This window comes from Cherax quadricarinatus, chromosome 7, assembly GCF_038502225.1.
Source record: "Cherax quadricarinatus isolate ZL_2023a chromosome 7, ASM3850222v1, whole genome shotgun sequence".
Lineage (NCBI taxonomy): Eukaryota > Metazoa > Arthropoda > Malacostraca > Decapoda > Parastacidae > Cherax > Cherax quadricarinatus.
This window is the reverse complement of record NC_091298.1, coordinates 15488864-15505770: the sequence shown is the minus strand read 5'-3', so window position 1 is coordinate 15505770 and position 16907 is coordinate 15488864.

Here is a 16907-nt window from a genome sequence, read left to right as displayed (position 1 = left end):
TTTGGGAAGGACCTACTTCCACTGGGAATCCCGCCTACCAGTGACTATGCCCTCGTCTGCTACACCTGATGTTAGTATATAAGCGCCGGTCTCCTTACATCTGCTTCAGAATCTCCACGACTACGGTGCTCTTCGCACCTACTCCTAGGTTGAGGGACTGATTACCTCATCTTCTGCATATAGTCCTACTGTCTTCAAGTTATGTCCTGGAATTTGTATTGATAAAGCCATTGGATGGCGAAACGTCTACAATAAAGATACCCAGATGTTGCACAAGTGTCTTAATTTCACCTCTTCTACACACAGAGGCGTCGTTAGGGGGGGGGGCCGTCACGGGTGACACCAAAGAGCCTCTAAAGAAGATGACACTAAGAACATAAGAAATGAGGAATACTGCAGCAGGCCTACTGGCCCATACTTGGCAGTGCTGCAGCAACATAAGAGAAAAATCCTTTGTTTCTACATAGCCTATTATATGATTACAGAGTACAAATCGGCCTATATAGGGAAAATCAATGACGCTATATGATAAACTACGATAAATCGATAATTTTATTTATGATGTTTTGGAAAAACCCTTAATCGCCCTGGCATCACTATGATCAGTCATCAGTGACGTTACTTACTGTGTCTGCTGCACCGCCCACCAGTGAGTTTGGTCCAGGTGGTGTATATGTGTCTGCTGCACCGCCCACCAGTGAGTTTGGTCCAGGTGATGTATATGTGTCTGCTGCACCGCCCACCAGTGAGTTTGGTCCAGGTGGTGTATATGTGTCTGCTGCACCGCCCACCAGTGAGTTTGGTCCAGGTGGTGTATATGTGTCTGCTGCACCGCCCACCAGTGAGTTTGGTCCAGGTGGTGTATATGTGTCTGCTGCACCGCCCACCAGTGAGTTTGGTCCAGGTGGTGTATATGTGTCTGCTGCACCGCCCACCAGTGAGTTTGGTCCAGGTGGTGTATATGTGTCTGCTGCACTGCCCACCAGTGAGTTTGGTCCAGGTGGTGTATATGTGTCTGCTGCACCGCCCACCAGTAAGTTAGGTCCAGGTGGTGTATATGTGTCTGCTGCACTGCCCACCAGTGAGTTTGATCCAGGTGGTGTATATGTGTCTGCTGCACCGCCCACCAGTGAGTTTGGTCCAGGTGGTGTATATGTGTCTGCTGCACCGCCCACCAGTGAGTTTGGTCCAGGTGGTGTATATGTGTCTGCTGCACCGCCCACCAGCGAGTTTGGTCCAGGTGGTGTATAAGTGTCTGCTGCACCGCCCACCAGTGAGTTTGGTCCAGGTGGTGTATATGTGTCTGCTGCACCGCCCACCAGTGAGTTTGGTCCAGGTGGTGTATATGTGTCTGCTGCACCGCCCACCAGTAAGTTTGGTCCAGGTGGTATATATGTGTCTGCTGCACCGCCCACCAGCGAGTTTGGCTTAATAGATGATCAGCCTGTAACTGATTTCATCAACAATATGAACAACACACTTCTCATACCAACAATAACTAAACCAACCAGGCTCACTGAGACAAGTGCAACCATAATAGACCACATATGGACCAATATACTAGCCCCCCTTAAATCAGGGATAATCACAGATAACACTACAGACCACTACCCTACCTTCCTCCTGACAAACATTAGTAAACCACCACTTGAATACAACAAAGTCTCATTTAGACTCCATGACGAGGCCTCAGTAAGGAAGTTCACAGCTGACCTAGAGACTGTTGATTGGCCTACAGAATTCTCCAAGGCCAATGGTATTGATGACTGGACAGACATCTTTCTTAACAAATTACTTAGACTATACAACAAACATTGTCCTATAAAAACAAAACAGATCACAAACAAACGGCTTGGTTGCCCATGGCTAACCAGCACCATTCTGAAATCCATAGACAAGAAACACCAATATGAAAAGCAATATAGACAGGGCTTAATACACAAAGATACTCTTAAACACTATTCATCAGCTCTCACCAAAGTAATAAAAAAAGCCAAACAACTATACTACTCCAGTAGATTCACAGACACTAGAGGAGATATAAAAAAGACCTGGAAAACACTCTCTCAGATTCTAGGGACCCACAAACTGAGAAAAACCAAGAATATTGTCCTAACTAAACCTAATGAAACACCACTACATCCCACTGACACAGCTAACAAGATAAACGACTTCTTCTCAAACATAGGATCTAATCTCGCCAGTAAAATCCCACATACCAATGCCCATGCCGGGGACTACCTAGATGGTAATTTCCCTAATTCCTTCTATCTTGCACCAACTGAGCCCACGGAAGTCATTGGGATCATAAAGTCACTTAAAAATAACTCGGGGAATCTGTCTCATGTCCCACCATTACTGTACAAGCGAGCGGCCCATGTCCTTTCGCATGCTATTTCATTACTTTTTAACAAGTCAATAGAGACTAGCACCTTCCCGAAACTACTCAAGATGGCAAGGGTTACACCAATACATAAAGGTGGTGACCCTACAGACTTAAACAACTATAGGCCAATATCTAACTTACCATTGCTATCCAAAATCTTTGAGAAACTCGTGTACAAGAGACTGTATTCATTTATAACGGCTCAAAACATACTCAACCCCTGCCAGTTTGGATTCAGGAAAAATAAAAGCACTAATGATGCAATCATAAAAATGCTAGATCTGCTTTACACAGCATTGGAAAATATGGAATATCCACTAGGAATTTTTATTGACCTAAGAAAAGCTTTTGACACAGTAAACCACCAAATCCTACTCCACAAACTTGACCACTACGGTATAAGAGGCCATGCGCTTGCTTATTTCAAATCTTACATTACTAATAGGTATCAGTACGTCACCATTAAAGACACAGCATCAGCAACACGGCCACTTGATACTGGAGTTCCGCAGGGAAGTGTCCTTGGTCCCCTGCTCTTCCTCATATACATCAATGACCTTCCAAACGTATCCCAACACCTGAAACCCATTCTCTTTGCTGATGACACGACTTATGTCATCTCTCACCCTAATCTTGCCACCCTCAACACCATTGTGAATGAGGAGCTGATTAAAATATCGACTTGGATGACAGCCAATAAACTTACGCTTAGGACTGACAAAACTTACTATATTATGTTTGGTAGCAGAGCAGGAGATGCACAAATTAACATTAAGATTGACAACACTCTAATTACCAGAAATAATGGGGGAAAATTCCTAGGCTTATACCTTGACAACAACCTAAATTTCAGCACCCATATCCAGCATATAGCCAAAAAAGTATCCAAAACGGTTGGGATCCTCTCCAAGATACGATACTACGTGCCGCAAAATGCCCTTCTCACACTATACCACTCACTTATTTATCCATACCTCACCTATGCTATTTGTGCTTGGGGATCAACTGCAGCAACACACCTAAAGCCAATAATAACCCAACAAAAAGCTGCAGTAAGAATAATCACTAAATCCCATCCCTGGCAGCACACCCCCCCACTCTTCAAAGATCTAAACTTACTCCCAGTTCAGTACATCCACACTTACTACTGTGCAATCTATATCTACAGGGCCTTAAACTCTAATATCAACCTTGACCTAAAATGCTTTCTTGATAGTTGTGACAGAACCCACAGGCATAACACCAGACACAAACATCTTTACGACATTCCCCGTGTCCGACTAAACCTTTACAAAAATTCAATGTATGTCAAAGGCCCTAAAATCTGGAATACCCTACCTGAGAACTCTAGAACTGCAGACACATTCATCACCTTCAAAACTACCATTAGAAAACATCTTATCTCCCTGATACATCCCGTCAACTAACTACACGAATACCACCTGGTGGTTCACACTTACACTCGCTCACTCATTTGACCATAAACAGAAATATTAATCTCAGTCTTAAAATAATGAATCCTGTGATACTCCAATACTGAAACTATATACTGTGTCAAAACAGAAGCATTCACATTGCTAAACTCATAAACTAGTATTTAGTCACTTAGCCATAAGACCAACTTACCTCATAATTTGTAATATTTTACAATTAAGAATAAAACTAAGTATGCCCGAAATGCCTAGCCATGCTAAGCGTTCTAGTGGTACACTCTGTAATCACAATTTTACTACATGTAAACCAAACAATAACCAAATTTCTGTAAACTCAGCATTGTAATCCTTATAGAGAATAAACTTTGAATTTGAATTTGAATTTGAATATGTGTCTGCTGCGCCGCCCACCAGTGAGTTTGGTCCAGGTGGTGTATATTTTTGCTTGAATATCAAAATGGTATACAATACCGGCAGGTTGGTAGGCAAGACACATAGGCAACTTTATTCCGAAATAAAGTTGCCTAAATGTTGCCTTTAATTTTGCTTATTGGTGATATCAGTCATGTTTATGAATCAAGATATATGAACAGGTGAGAACTGACTTTCATGAAATGTTGAAATAACCGTGGTACGTAAGAACATAAGAATGGAGAAACACTGCAGAAGGCCTACTGGACCATACAAGGCAGGTCCTTATCAAAACTACCCCTGCTCAAAGCTTTCCCACCACATGTATAAGAACATAAGAACAATTACAACTACTACTACCTCTACTTGTACTACACCTCACCTCACCGGAGTTCCATGAGTCTGGCCCTGGGGCAGAGTGCATGGGCATGTCATTTATCGCCTGTTCGAAGTCATTTGGCGTCATGATAACATCGGATAGGCTTGTGTTAACCAAATTTTGTGGCTCTCTCATAAAAAAATAATTTTGATCTTCGACTCTCAGTCTGGTTAGCGGCTTGCTAAAAACTGAGTCATATTGGGACTTGAGTAGCTCACTCATTTCCTTGCTGTCATCTGTGTAGGACCCATCTTGTTTAAGTAGGGGCCCAATACTGGACGTTGTTCTCGACTTTGATTTGCATAGGAGAAGAAATACTTTGGGTTTCTTTCGATTTCATTTATGGCTTTTAGTTCTTCCCGCGATTCCTGACTCCTATAAGATTCCTTTAGCTTAAGTTCGATGCTATTATTTCCCTCAATCAAAGGAGATACCTCGATGTCAATTCAGGGCTCTTGATCCAAGAAAAGAGGTCTTCTCCACTTGGATGCATCCCAGGTGTTGTATAAACCCTTCGGGTTTATCCCTTCCCTTTGATTATAATGAAATTAAGGATAAATAATTGTTAGTGTTAGCCTAATTTTAAATATATTTTATATAAATCTGGTAAGAGCAGCAGAGTAAACTGTTGTTAATTAATGGTTCTGTAGATCGTTCATAAACTCAAGCAGTAAAATTACTTAGAAAGATAAATTCGAGGGTAATTTAGCCTCCAGGAATTTATATATACATCGACACCATGCCCAGCCCTTCTAGGGTAGGGTAGGTGCCTGAGCCCGAGCTTTCAACTCACAACCCCTCAAGGAAGGTTCCTTGATGTTGGTGAGGGGCTCTTGATTTAGGGAATTGGATCTGTGCTCAAGTTCCCCGAATTAAGCCTGAATGCCTTCCACATCCCCCCCAGGCGCTGTATAATCCTCCGAGTTTAGCGCTTCCCCCTTGATTATAATAATAATTTCAGCTCACAAGGCTGTCATTCCCATTAGTCCCCTTGGGGCAGAGATGGCAGACCAGAGAGGCCTAGCTTGTGGCTAGGCCTGGGGACAGTTGGTCCCAAAGATGAGGGGGTACTTGTGCCTCCTCCCATGGGAGACTTAGGTCTCAGACACTCCCTACAGAGGGAGCCAAAGCCGGGCTACCACTTGGAAAAGGCCTGGGCCGGGAGAATACCGTCGAATCTTTAATAATAATAATAATAATAAATAAATAAATTTATATATTGTGGTACCATCTAGAAGCTTCTAGATGAATATTAAAAAATACCATAGCCTAACAATGGGGAGGGTTGAACCTAGTTGTGTTGGAAACATTATTAAGTGACTTAGCGATGTATTAACAACATTAAGGCGTAGTTTAAAACTGAGATAATTACATGCTGTTTAGGAATCAAGTCCTAATGCCTAACAGTCCCCAGAATCTAACTCTTAAGGTTTTAGTGTTCCCTCGTAAATGTTATGACAATCCCGGCAAATCTGAGAATAGTTACATAAAATGGGAATAGTCGGCAAGGAGAGGAGAGGCTATGAGGCCGCTGCTAGTACCATCTGTTGACTGGTATCATACCTTCACCTTCCTTGGATCAAACCTGAATGCCTCATTTCCCTGTCACTTTTCTACTTATTAAAGTGGATGTTATTAAGTTTCCTCAAATTTTCACTCTTGAAAGAGAAAGAAATGTGTTGATGCTTTTGAAGGGATCTCGATACAAGGAATTGGAGTTACCGCCATGTACTGTACTGGCGGGAGATTCAGTGATAGAAAACGGGGAATTGGCGCCAATAATCAGGTGAGCGGTGCGAGGTGGCGACCAGTGGCGCCACTCTGGTGGCATCACTCGTTGTGTTAACATGTGTTGTTGGTGCTAAGACTTGATCATCAAGGCATCGCTTATTAAGGTAAGAGATACATGTTACTATTTACCACAATCAAGGGAGGTACCTCGATGTCAATACGGGGGCTCTTGATCCAAGGTAACTGAGTTATTCTCCATTTATGCATCCTAGTTGCTGTATGACCCTTACACGTTTAGCGCTTCCCTTTCATTAGAATAAAAAATGCAGACAAATTATTGTATGTTAGTGTTAGCCTAATTTTAAATATAGTTTATATAAATTGGTAAGATCAGCAGAGTAAACTTGTTAATGGTTCAGTAGATCGTTCATAAACTCACGCAGTAAAATGACTTAGAAAATTGTATTTCAGGATAATTTAGCCTTGTGTTGTATATATTGTGTCACCATCTAGAAGCTTCTAGATGAATCTTCCCCTCAAGGAAGGTTCCTTGATGTTGGTGAGGGGCTCTTGATTTAGGGAATTGGATCTGTGCTCCAGTTCCCTGAATTAAGCCTGAATGCCTTCCACATCCCCCCCAGGCGCTGTATAATCCTCCGGGTTTAGCGCTTCCCCTTTATTATAATCTAGATGAATATTGAAAAATGCCATAGCCTAACTTTTTTTTTGGTGGGGGGTGAACCTAGTTGTGTTGGAAACATAAAGTGACTTAGTGATGTATTAACAACATTAAGGCTGCGTTTAAAGCTAAGATAATTATGTACTGTAAATTTAGGAAAGTAAAATTTGAAAAAATAGAAAATGGCGCTATTTTTTGTAGGTAATGTTTTTATACAATTTGTGATAGGATTATTCGGAGTTTCATTCCGTCATTATTGTAGTTAAAGTATTGCCTTTAATTTGATTATTCCCGCTAAAAATTTTCAAAGGAGGTTCCTTGATGCTTCTGAGGAGCTCTTGATCTGTGTAATTGAATTTTTGCTCCATTACCATGAATCAAGTGTGAAAGCCTTCATCCCTCCACGAGCTGTGCAACTCATACGGTTTCACTGCTCCCCATAAATGTTATGACAATCCCGCCAAAACGGAGAGTAATGTATAGAAAACGGGAAATAAGTTACAGAAAACTGGAAATTAGCGGCAAGTAGGAGGTGCGACAGTGGCGCCACTCACACCATCTCTTGACTTAACATGCCTTCACCTTACTTGGATCAAACCTAAATGCCTTCTTTCTCTGTCATTTTTCTGCTTACTAAAGCAGATGCTGTTAGTAAGTTTTTGATAATATTTTTTTCCCCTTTCAGCCTAATATTTTTTTTTTTCACTTTCAGCCTAATGTTTTTTTTTTTTTTAATTTTCAGCATATTTTTTTTTCACTTTCAGCATAATATTTTTTCCCCTTTCACCTTAATATTTTTTTCCCTTTCAGCCTAATATTTTTTTCCCTTTCAGCCAAATTTTTTTCTTTCAGCCTAATACTTTTTTCTCTTTCAGGCTAATATCTTTTTTTCTCTTTCAGCCTAATGTTTTTTTCCTTTCAGCCTAATATTTTTCTTTCTCTTTCAGCCTAATAGTTTGTTCTCTTCCACCCTAATGTTCATTTTTGTGGAAAATAATTTCCCAATATTATGCTGTGTAAATAAACCTGATTAAAAGTGTATTTTTAAAAGAAGAGAATAAAGTGGACAGGAAACTCTGCGCCTGCGCAGAAGAGACTTGCCATTGTTTTTTGAATGAGCCAAGAAAACGTTAGTGAAAATAAGAATTTTTGTGCTCTAGAGGTTAAAATTGGGCTGACACCTCTCAAATTAGAGCCGAAATTGTTGGATATGCATTCCTGCATAACTTGAGATATCAGGCGACTGGACAAGACAGCTCCAGGAACCTCAGATAAGTTTATGTTTTTAACTCTGGCCAGTGTTATTTTCATGGATAGACAGTGAGGTTTTCTGAGTATGATACACCTTGATCTCCAGTCAAATTGGTGAGTGATTTTAAGATATTCTCATTCTGTTATGTATGTGTGTATATATATAATCATTTATTAATTTTAATATACAGTCCACAAATTTATATATTTACCAGAATTCCTGGTGATGTATATTTCATTTGTATTATTATAATAAAAAAGAAGCGCTAAGCCACAAGGGCTATACAGCGCTGCTATTTCATTTGTAATTAATAGGTTTAGAGCAACTTGTGAACAAGACAGTTGTAGGTATCGAAGGGGGACATTTTTGCGACCTAGGTGTCCCAAATTCCTACTTGTCTATGTAACTGATAAATAATAATTATCTTTGTTATCATTTACTGTTGTGTACATGAGTTACATTCAAATACATGTAATTTTCCACAATTTTTAAGCATAATTTTTTTTAATAGATTTTTTAATTAGTTAAAAATAGTCTCAAAATTTCTTAGTGCTTTACAGTGACAATCATCATTAATAAAAGTATTAATATAATTATATTGCAGTCTATCATAATTTTTAAATAATTATCCATAATAATTATCAAATAATCATATAGTAAGATTAACTTTGTTTTTGTCAAGATTAAGCATTGATTTTTTACTGTTAATAGCTTTTTTTAAGTGTTATTGATAATGTACAAGACTCAAAAAGTTTTGTGTGTACGTACTAGAAGATTACTGTACTGATGTACAGGTGTGTACTGATGTACAGGTGTGTACAAGTTGATGAAAGTTGGTAATTATGAAGAGATGATGGAGCTGTACTGATGTACAGGTGTGTACAAGTTGAAGAATGATTGTATTCATGGAGAGATGATGGAGCTGTACTGATGTACAGGTGTGTACAAGTTGAAGAATGATTGTATTCATGGAGAGATGATGGAGCTGTACTGATGTACAGGTGTGTACAAGTTGAAGAATGATTGTATTCATGGAGAGATGATGGAGCTGTACTGATGTACAGGTGTGTACAAGTTGAAGAATGATTGTATTCATGGAGAGATGATGGAGCTGTACTGATGTACAGGTGTGTACAAGTTGAAGAATGATTGTATTCATGGAGAGATGATGGAGCTGTACTGATGTACAGGTGTGTACAAGTTGAAGAATGATGGTAATCATGGAGAGATAATAGAGCTGTACTGATGTACAGTTGTGTACAAGTTGATGAATGATAGTAATCATGGATAAAGGTGCTGTACTGATGTACAGTTGTGTACAAGATGGTAATCGTGGAGAGATAAAGGAGCTGTACTGATGTACAGGTGTGTACAAGTTAACGAATAATGGTAATGAGATAAAGGAGCTGTACTGGTGTACAGTTGTGTACAAGTTGAATGATGGTAATCAGGGAGATAAAGGTGCTTTACTGATGTACAGGTGTGTACAAGTGTTATGATGGTAATCATGGAGATAAAGGTGCTGTACTCATGTACAGGTGGTGTGTACAAGTTGATGGTAGTCATGTATAGTTGTGTACAAGTTGAAAGTAATTGAGATAAGGGAGCTGTACTGATGTACAGTTGTGTACAAGTTGAAAGTAATGGAGATAAGGGAGCTGTACTGATGTACAGTTATGCACAAGTTGAAAGTAATGGAGATAAGGGAGCTGTACTGATGTACAGTTGTGTACAAGTTGAAAGTAATGGAGATAAGGGAGCTGTACTGATGTACAGTTGTGTACAAGTTGAAAGTAATGGAGATAAGGGAGCTGTACTGATGTACAGTTGTGCACAAGTTGAAAGTAATGGAGATAAGGGAGCTGTACTGATGTACAGTTGTGCACAAGTTGAAAGTAATGGAGATAAGGGAGCTGTACTGATGTACAGTTGTGCACAAGTTGAAAGTAATGGAGATAAGGGAGCTGTACTGATGTACAGTTGTGTACAAGTTGAAAGTAATGGAGATGTACAATTGTGTACAAGTTGAAAGTAATGGAGATGAGGGAGCTGTGATGTACATTTGTGTACAAGTTGAAAGTAATGGAGATAAGGGAGCTGTACTGATGTACAGTTGTGTACAAGTTGAAAGTAATGGAGATAAAGGAGCTGTACTGATGTACAGGTGTGTACAAGTTGAAAGTAATGGAGGTAAGGGAGCTGTATTGATGTACAGTTGTGTACAAGTTGAAAGTAATGGAGGTAAGGGAGCTGTACTAATGTACAGTTGTGTACAGGTTGAAAGTAATGGAGATAAGGGAGCTGTACTGATGTACTGTTGTGTACAAGTTGAAAGTAATGGAGATAAGGGAGCTGTATTGATGTACAGTTGTGTACAAGTTGAAAGTAATGGAGATAAGGGAGCTGTACTAATGTACAGTTGTGTACAGGTTGAAAGTAATGGAGGTAGGGAGCTTTACTGATGTACAGTTGTGTACAAGTTGAAAGTAATGGAGGTAAGGGAGCTGTATTGATGTACAGTTGTGTACAAGTTGAAAGTAATGGAGATGAGGGAGCTGTGCTGATGTACAGTTGTGTACAAGTTGAAAGTAATGGAGATAAGGGAGCTGTACTGATGTACTGTTGTGTACAAGTTGAAAGTAATGGAGATGAGGGAGCTGTACTGATGTACAGTTGTGTACAAGTTGAAAGTAATGGAGATAAGGGAGCTGTACTGATGTACATTAGTGTACAATTTGAAAGTAATTGAGATAAGGGAGCTGTACTGATGTATAGCTGTGTACAAGTTGAAAGTATTAGAGATAAGGGAACTGTACTGATGTACAGTTGTGTACAGGTTGAAAGTAATGGAGATAAGGGAGCTGTACTAATGTACAGTTGTGTACAAGTTGAAAGTAATGGAGATAGGGAGCTGTACTGATGTACAGTTGTGTACAAGTTGAAAGTAATGGAGATAAGGGAGCTGTACTGATGTAATGTACATTAGTGTACAATTTGAAAGTAATTGAGATAAGGGAGCTGTACTGATGTACAGTTGTGTACAAGTTCAGAGTAATGGAGATAAGGGAGATGTACAGTTGTGTACATGTTAAAAGTAATGGAGATAAAGGAGCTGTACTGATGTACAGGTGTGTACAAGTTGATGAATGATGGTAATCATGGAGAGATAAAGGTGCTGTACTAATGTACAGTTGTGTGCAAGATTGTAATCATGGAGAGATAAAGGAGCTGTATTGATGTACAGTTGTGTACAAGTTGAGAGATGGTAATTATGGAGAGGTAATGGAGCTGTACAGTTGTGTACAAGTTGATGAATGATAGTAATCATGGATAAAGGTGCTGTACTGATGCACAGGTGTGTACAAGATGGTAATCATGGAGAGATAAAGGAGCTGTACTGATGTACAGATGTGTACAAGTTAACGAATAATGGTAATGAGATAAAGGAGCTGTACTGGTGTACAGTTGTGTACAAGTTGAATGATGGTAATCAGGGAGATAAAGGTGCTTTACTGATGTACAGATGTGTACAAGTGTTATGATTGTAATCATGGAGATAAAGGTGCTGTACTGATGTACAGGTGTGTACAAGTGTTATGATGGTAATCATGGAGATAAAGGTGCTGTACAGGTGTGTACAAGTGTAATGGTGGTAGTCATGGAGATAAAGGAGCTGTACTCATGTACAGGTGTGTACACGATGGTAATCGTAGAGAAATGTGCTGTACTCATGTACAGTTGTACAAGTTGATGGTAGTCATGGAGAGATAATGGAGCTGTAGTGATGTACAGTTGTGTACAAGTTGATGAATGATGGCAATCATGGATAGAGGTGCTGTACTGATGTACAGGAGTGTACAAGTTGATAATTATGGAGAGAAAGGTGCTTTACTGATGTACAATTGTGTACAAGTAGGAAGATGGTAATTATGCAGATAGAGGTGCTGTACTGATGTAGAGTTGTGTACAAGTTGAAAGTAATGGAGATAAGGGACCTGTACTGATGTACAGTTGTGTACAAGTTGAAAGTAATGGAGATAGGGAGCTTTACTGATGTACATTTGTGTACAAGTTGAAGGTAATGGAGATAAGGGAGCTGTACTGATGTACAGTTGTGTACAAGTTGAAAGTAATGGAGATAGGGAGCTTTACTGATGTACATTTGTGTACAAGTTGAAAGTAATGGAGATAAGGGAGCTGTACTGATGTACAGTTGTGTACAAGTTGAAAGTAATGGAGATAAGGGAGCTGTATTGATGTACAGTTGTGTACAAGTTGAAAGTAATGGAGATAAGGGAGCTGTACTGATGTACAGTTGTGTACAAGTTGAAAGTAATGGAGATAAGGGAGCTGTACTGATGTACAGTTGTGTACAAGTTGAAAGTAATGGAGATAAGGGAGCTGTACTGATGTACAGTTGTGTACAAGTTGAAAGTAATGGAGATAAGGGAGCTGTACTGATGTACAGTTGTGTACAAGTTGAAAGTAATGGAGATAAGGGAGCTGTACTGATGTACAGTTGTGTACAAGTTGAAAGTAATGGAGATGAGGGAGCTGTGCTAATGTACAGTTGTGTACAAGTTGAAAGTAATGGACATAAGGGAGCTGTACTGATGTACAGTTGTGTACAAGTTGAAAGTAATGGAGATAAGGGAGCTGTACTGATGTACAGTTGTGTACAAGTTGAAAGTAATGGAGATAAGGGAGCTGTATGGATGTACAGTTGTGCGCAAGTTGAAAGTAATGGAGATAAGGGAGCTGTACTGATGTACATTAGTGTACAATTTGAAAGTAATGGAGATAAGGGAGCTGTACTGATGTACAGTTGTGTACAAGTTGAGAGTAATCATGGAGATAAGGGAGCTGTACTGATGTACAGTTGTGTACAAGTTGAGAGTAATCATGGAGATAAGGGAGCTGTACTGATGTACAGTTGTATACAAGTTGAAAGTAATGGAGATAAGGAAGCTGTACTGATGTACAGTTGTGTACAAGTTGAAAGTAATGGAGATAAGGGAGCTGTACTGATGTACAGTTGTGTACAAGTTGAAAGTAATGGAGATAGGGAGCTTTACTGATGTACAGTTGTGTACAAGTTGAAAGTAATGGAGATAAGGGAGCTGTACTGATGTACAGTTGTGTACAAGTTGAAAGTAATGGAGATAAGGAGTTCCCTGAATTGAGCCTGAATACCTTCCATACAATCCCCCCATGTGCACTGTATAATCCTATGGGTTTAGTGCTCCCTCATGATTATGACCCTAGTAGGTTTGGAGTTTTTTTGGAGTGACGTAGATAAAATGTAGATACTGATAAACGATACTTGGATATAGGTAACCCCATTCTGGGGGGGGGGGCTATTAATCCAAGTAATTGGACCTGCTCAATCTCCTCTCCCTCCCATGACTGGTGAGAGGCTCTTGATCTAGGGAATTTGATCTGCCCGATTCCCTGCATTGAGCCTGAATACCTTCCATCCCCCTCCCCCATGCGCTGTATAATCCTACAGGTTTAGCACTCCCCCATTATTATCAATCTCCTCCCCTCGGATCAAACTTTCATGCCACCTAGGCACTACAAACCCTACGGGTTTAGCCCTCCCCACTTAATAGCCATATATGGGTAAGGAGTTTTTTATGGATTTGGGAAAAGCATGTGATGGGGAAGTAAGCCACAAAATCTGGAGGGTTAATAATCCAGGATAATCTGAAGCTATCTGGCTTTTCCATAAATGATGATAATGAAAAAGCCCACTGGCTAGACGAAAAGTCAACAAAGAATATATTATACTGCATTTATCCCTAGTAATATTGAGACCAAGGTGTAGGCTTTGCACTTGTAACCAACTAAATGTCTAACCAACCTCATCTTAGGTGAAGTTTGTCAGGAAACAGGATAAGTGGTTCCTGACACAGGTCTTTAATAAGTCATATGATGACCCACAGCTGGAGCTCTTGGTGAACTGACGGAGGCCTTCCACTGGCTTACATCCCCCGCCCCACCTTCCCTTCCCACTTCTCTCCCCAGCACTTGGTATGTCATTATTTTAAAATATTATGTAAACCATTACATGTATATGCAGATATCTTTTTCCCAACACTTGAATATATTCCAGCAGGTTCTGGAGTTTATTTCCACACTAGCATTTGTTATTATATTCTTATGGATTGATAGATACTCTTGAGAATTAATATGGTGTGGATATTTTAATGTGCTTAAACTGATTAATTTTATCTAATTTTTAATAAATAGTCCTAGTGTTGACAATTCTTTTGTCACGTCTTTATATGTGCTATTATGAGGGACACACACAGTTATACAAGTGTGACTAACAGCTTCACACATGTAGATTAAAGGAAAAACAGGTTAATTACGTGTGGGTTTTGGCTGATAACTTCAAGGAGAACTGCCTCTGTGGAGGCTGATCCTCTGAATTCCTTGAACTATGAAGGATGGGGTGGAGAGAGAGAACAGGAAGGAGAAAGGATAGGACAGGATGAGTAAGAAAGAATAAGTAAGTTTATTCAGGTATACACAAATAGTTACATAGATTATCATACATAGCAGCATGTGTAAAGTACCTAGGATAACCCAAAAAAAGTCAGACAAATGAAGAGGATAGGCATTAATAATAAGAGATGTATGCAGTTTGATGGTATTTTTGGATGAAAGGACCTAAGTCTCTGATAGGCCATAAAAATTATGTTGAGTCTTATTCTAAAGGAAAGGCAAGAGAAAGTAGAAGATAGGAAGCTAGAAAGGGTATAGGAGAGACGAAGAATAGAGAATTATAATGGAGGAGACAGGAGAGATGAAAAAGGCTTGGATAAGGAGAGAAGATAACAGAGTGTATGAGGAAGCTAGGGAAAGATAGAGAATAGGATAACAGAAGAGAAGATACAGAACAAGTGAGATATGGCATGTACTGACTGAAATTTTTGCCTAAGTGACACCATTTAGGGGGTGACACCATAGAGCCTCTAAAGAAGGTGACACCAATGCCCAAAACAGCGCTGCACCATTATTATTATTATAATCAAAAAGAAGCGCTAAGCCAAAAGGGATAATCAGCGCAGTGCTGCACCAACATGAGAGAAGAATCCTTCGTTTTTATATAGCCTATTAAGTACGTATTAACAAAGTACAAATAAGCCTATATAGGGAAAATCATTGATTTTGATGATGTGACAGATGATTTTGCATAACTGAAGGCAATGAAATGCAAGATCAGATTCACCGAGATGTAACCTGTACTCAAGGTCAAATCGGAACTAGTGTTTCTCTGATATTGCAATGTTTTTTTCTTTATTTTTAAGGTTTTTTTTTGTTTTGGCATTGATGAAGATGAATAAATGTAGGATGTGTTGGCTGTACTCAAAGTGGTATTTGAGTTTATGTTTCCTCAATATTACTACGATTATTTATTTTATCATTAATAAAGTTGAGAAGTACATGTATTCTCCTGCTCAGTTTATGTCCCTTAAACATTCTCATTGCTAAACATCTGTCACTGGTCATGCAGTAGTGACGTAACTGGTCATGCAGTAGTGACGTAACTGGTCATGCAGTAGTGACGTAACTGGTCATGCAGTAGTGACATAACTGGTCATGTAGTAGTGACGTAACTGGAGTTTACCCCCCCCCCCCCCTTGAATTTCATTCGGGTGACACCAACTCTAGCGACGCCTCTGTCTACACACCCTAACCTGAGCCTCACTATACTCATAAAAACTCTTTACAGCATTTAGTAACTTACCACCTATTCCATATACTTGCAACATCTGCCACATTGCTCCCCTATCCAGTCTATCATATGCCTTTTCTAAATCCATAAATGCAATAAAAACTTCCCTACCTTTATCTAAATACTGTTCACATATATGCTTCAACGTAAACACTTGATCTACACATCCCCTAACAAACTCTGAAACCACCTTGCTCATCTGCAATCCTACATTCTGTCTTACCTCTAACTCTTTCAATAATAACCCTACTATACACTTTTCTGGTATACTCAGTAAACTTATTCCTCTATAATTTTTACAATCTCTTTTGTCCCCCTTCCCTTTATATAAAGGGACTATACATGCTCTCTGCCAATTCCTAGGTACCTTCCCCTCTTTCCTACATTTATTAAACAAAAATACCAACCACTCCAACACTATATCCCCCCCTGCTTTTAACATTTGTGTCATGATCCCGTCAGTTTCAGCTCCTTTACCCCCTTTCATTCTACGTAATGCCTCGCGCACCTCCCCCACACTCACATCCTGCTCTTCTTCACTCCTAAAAGATGGTATACCTCCCTGGCCAGTGAATGAAATTACCGTCTCCCTTTCTTCGTCGACATTTAAAAGTTTCTCAAAATATTCTCGCCATCTACCCAATACCTCCATCTCCCCATCTACTAACTCCCCAACTCTGTTTTTAAGTGGCAAATCCATTTGTTTCCTAGGCTTTCTTAACTTGTTTAACTCACTCCAAAATTTTTTCTTATTTTCAGTAAAATTTTTTAACAGTGCCTCTCTCACTCTATCATCTGCTCTCCTTTTGCAATCTCTCACCAATCTGTAGTAACTATTTCATAACAAATTTTCCTGTTGCTATATCAGAAGCATACAATTTTTCTACCAATA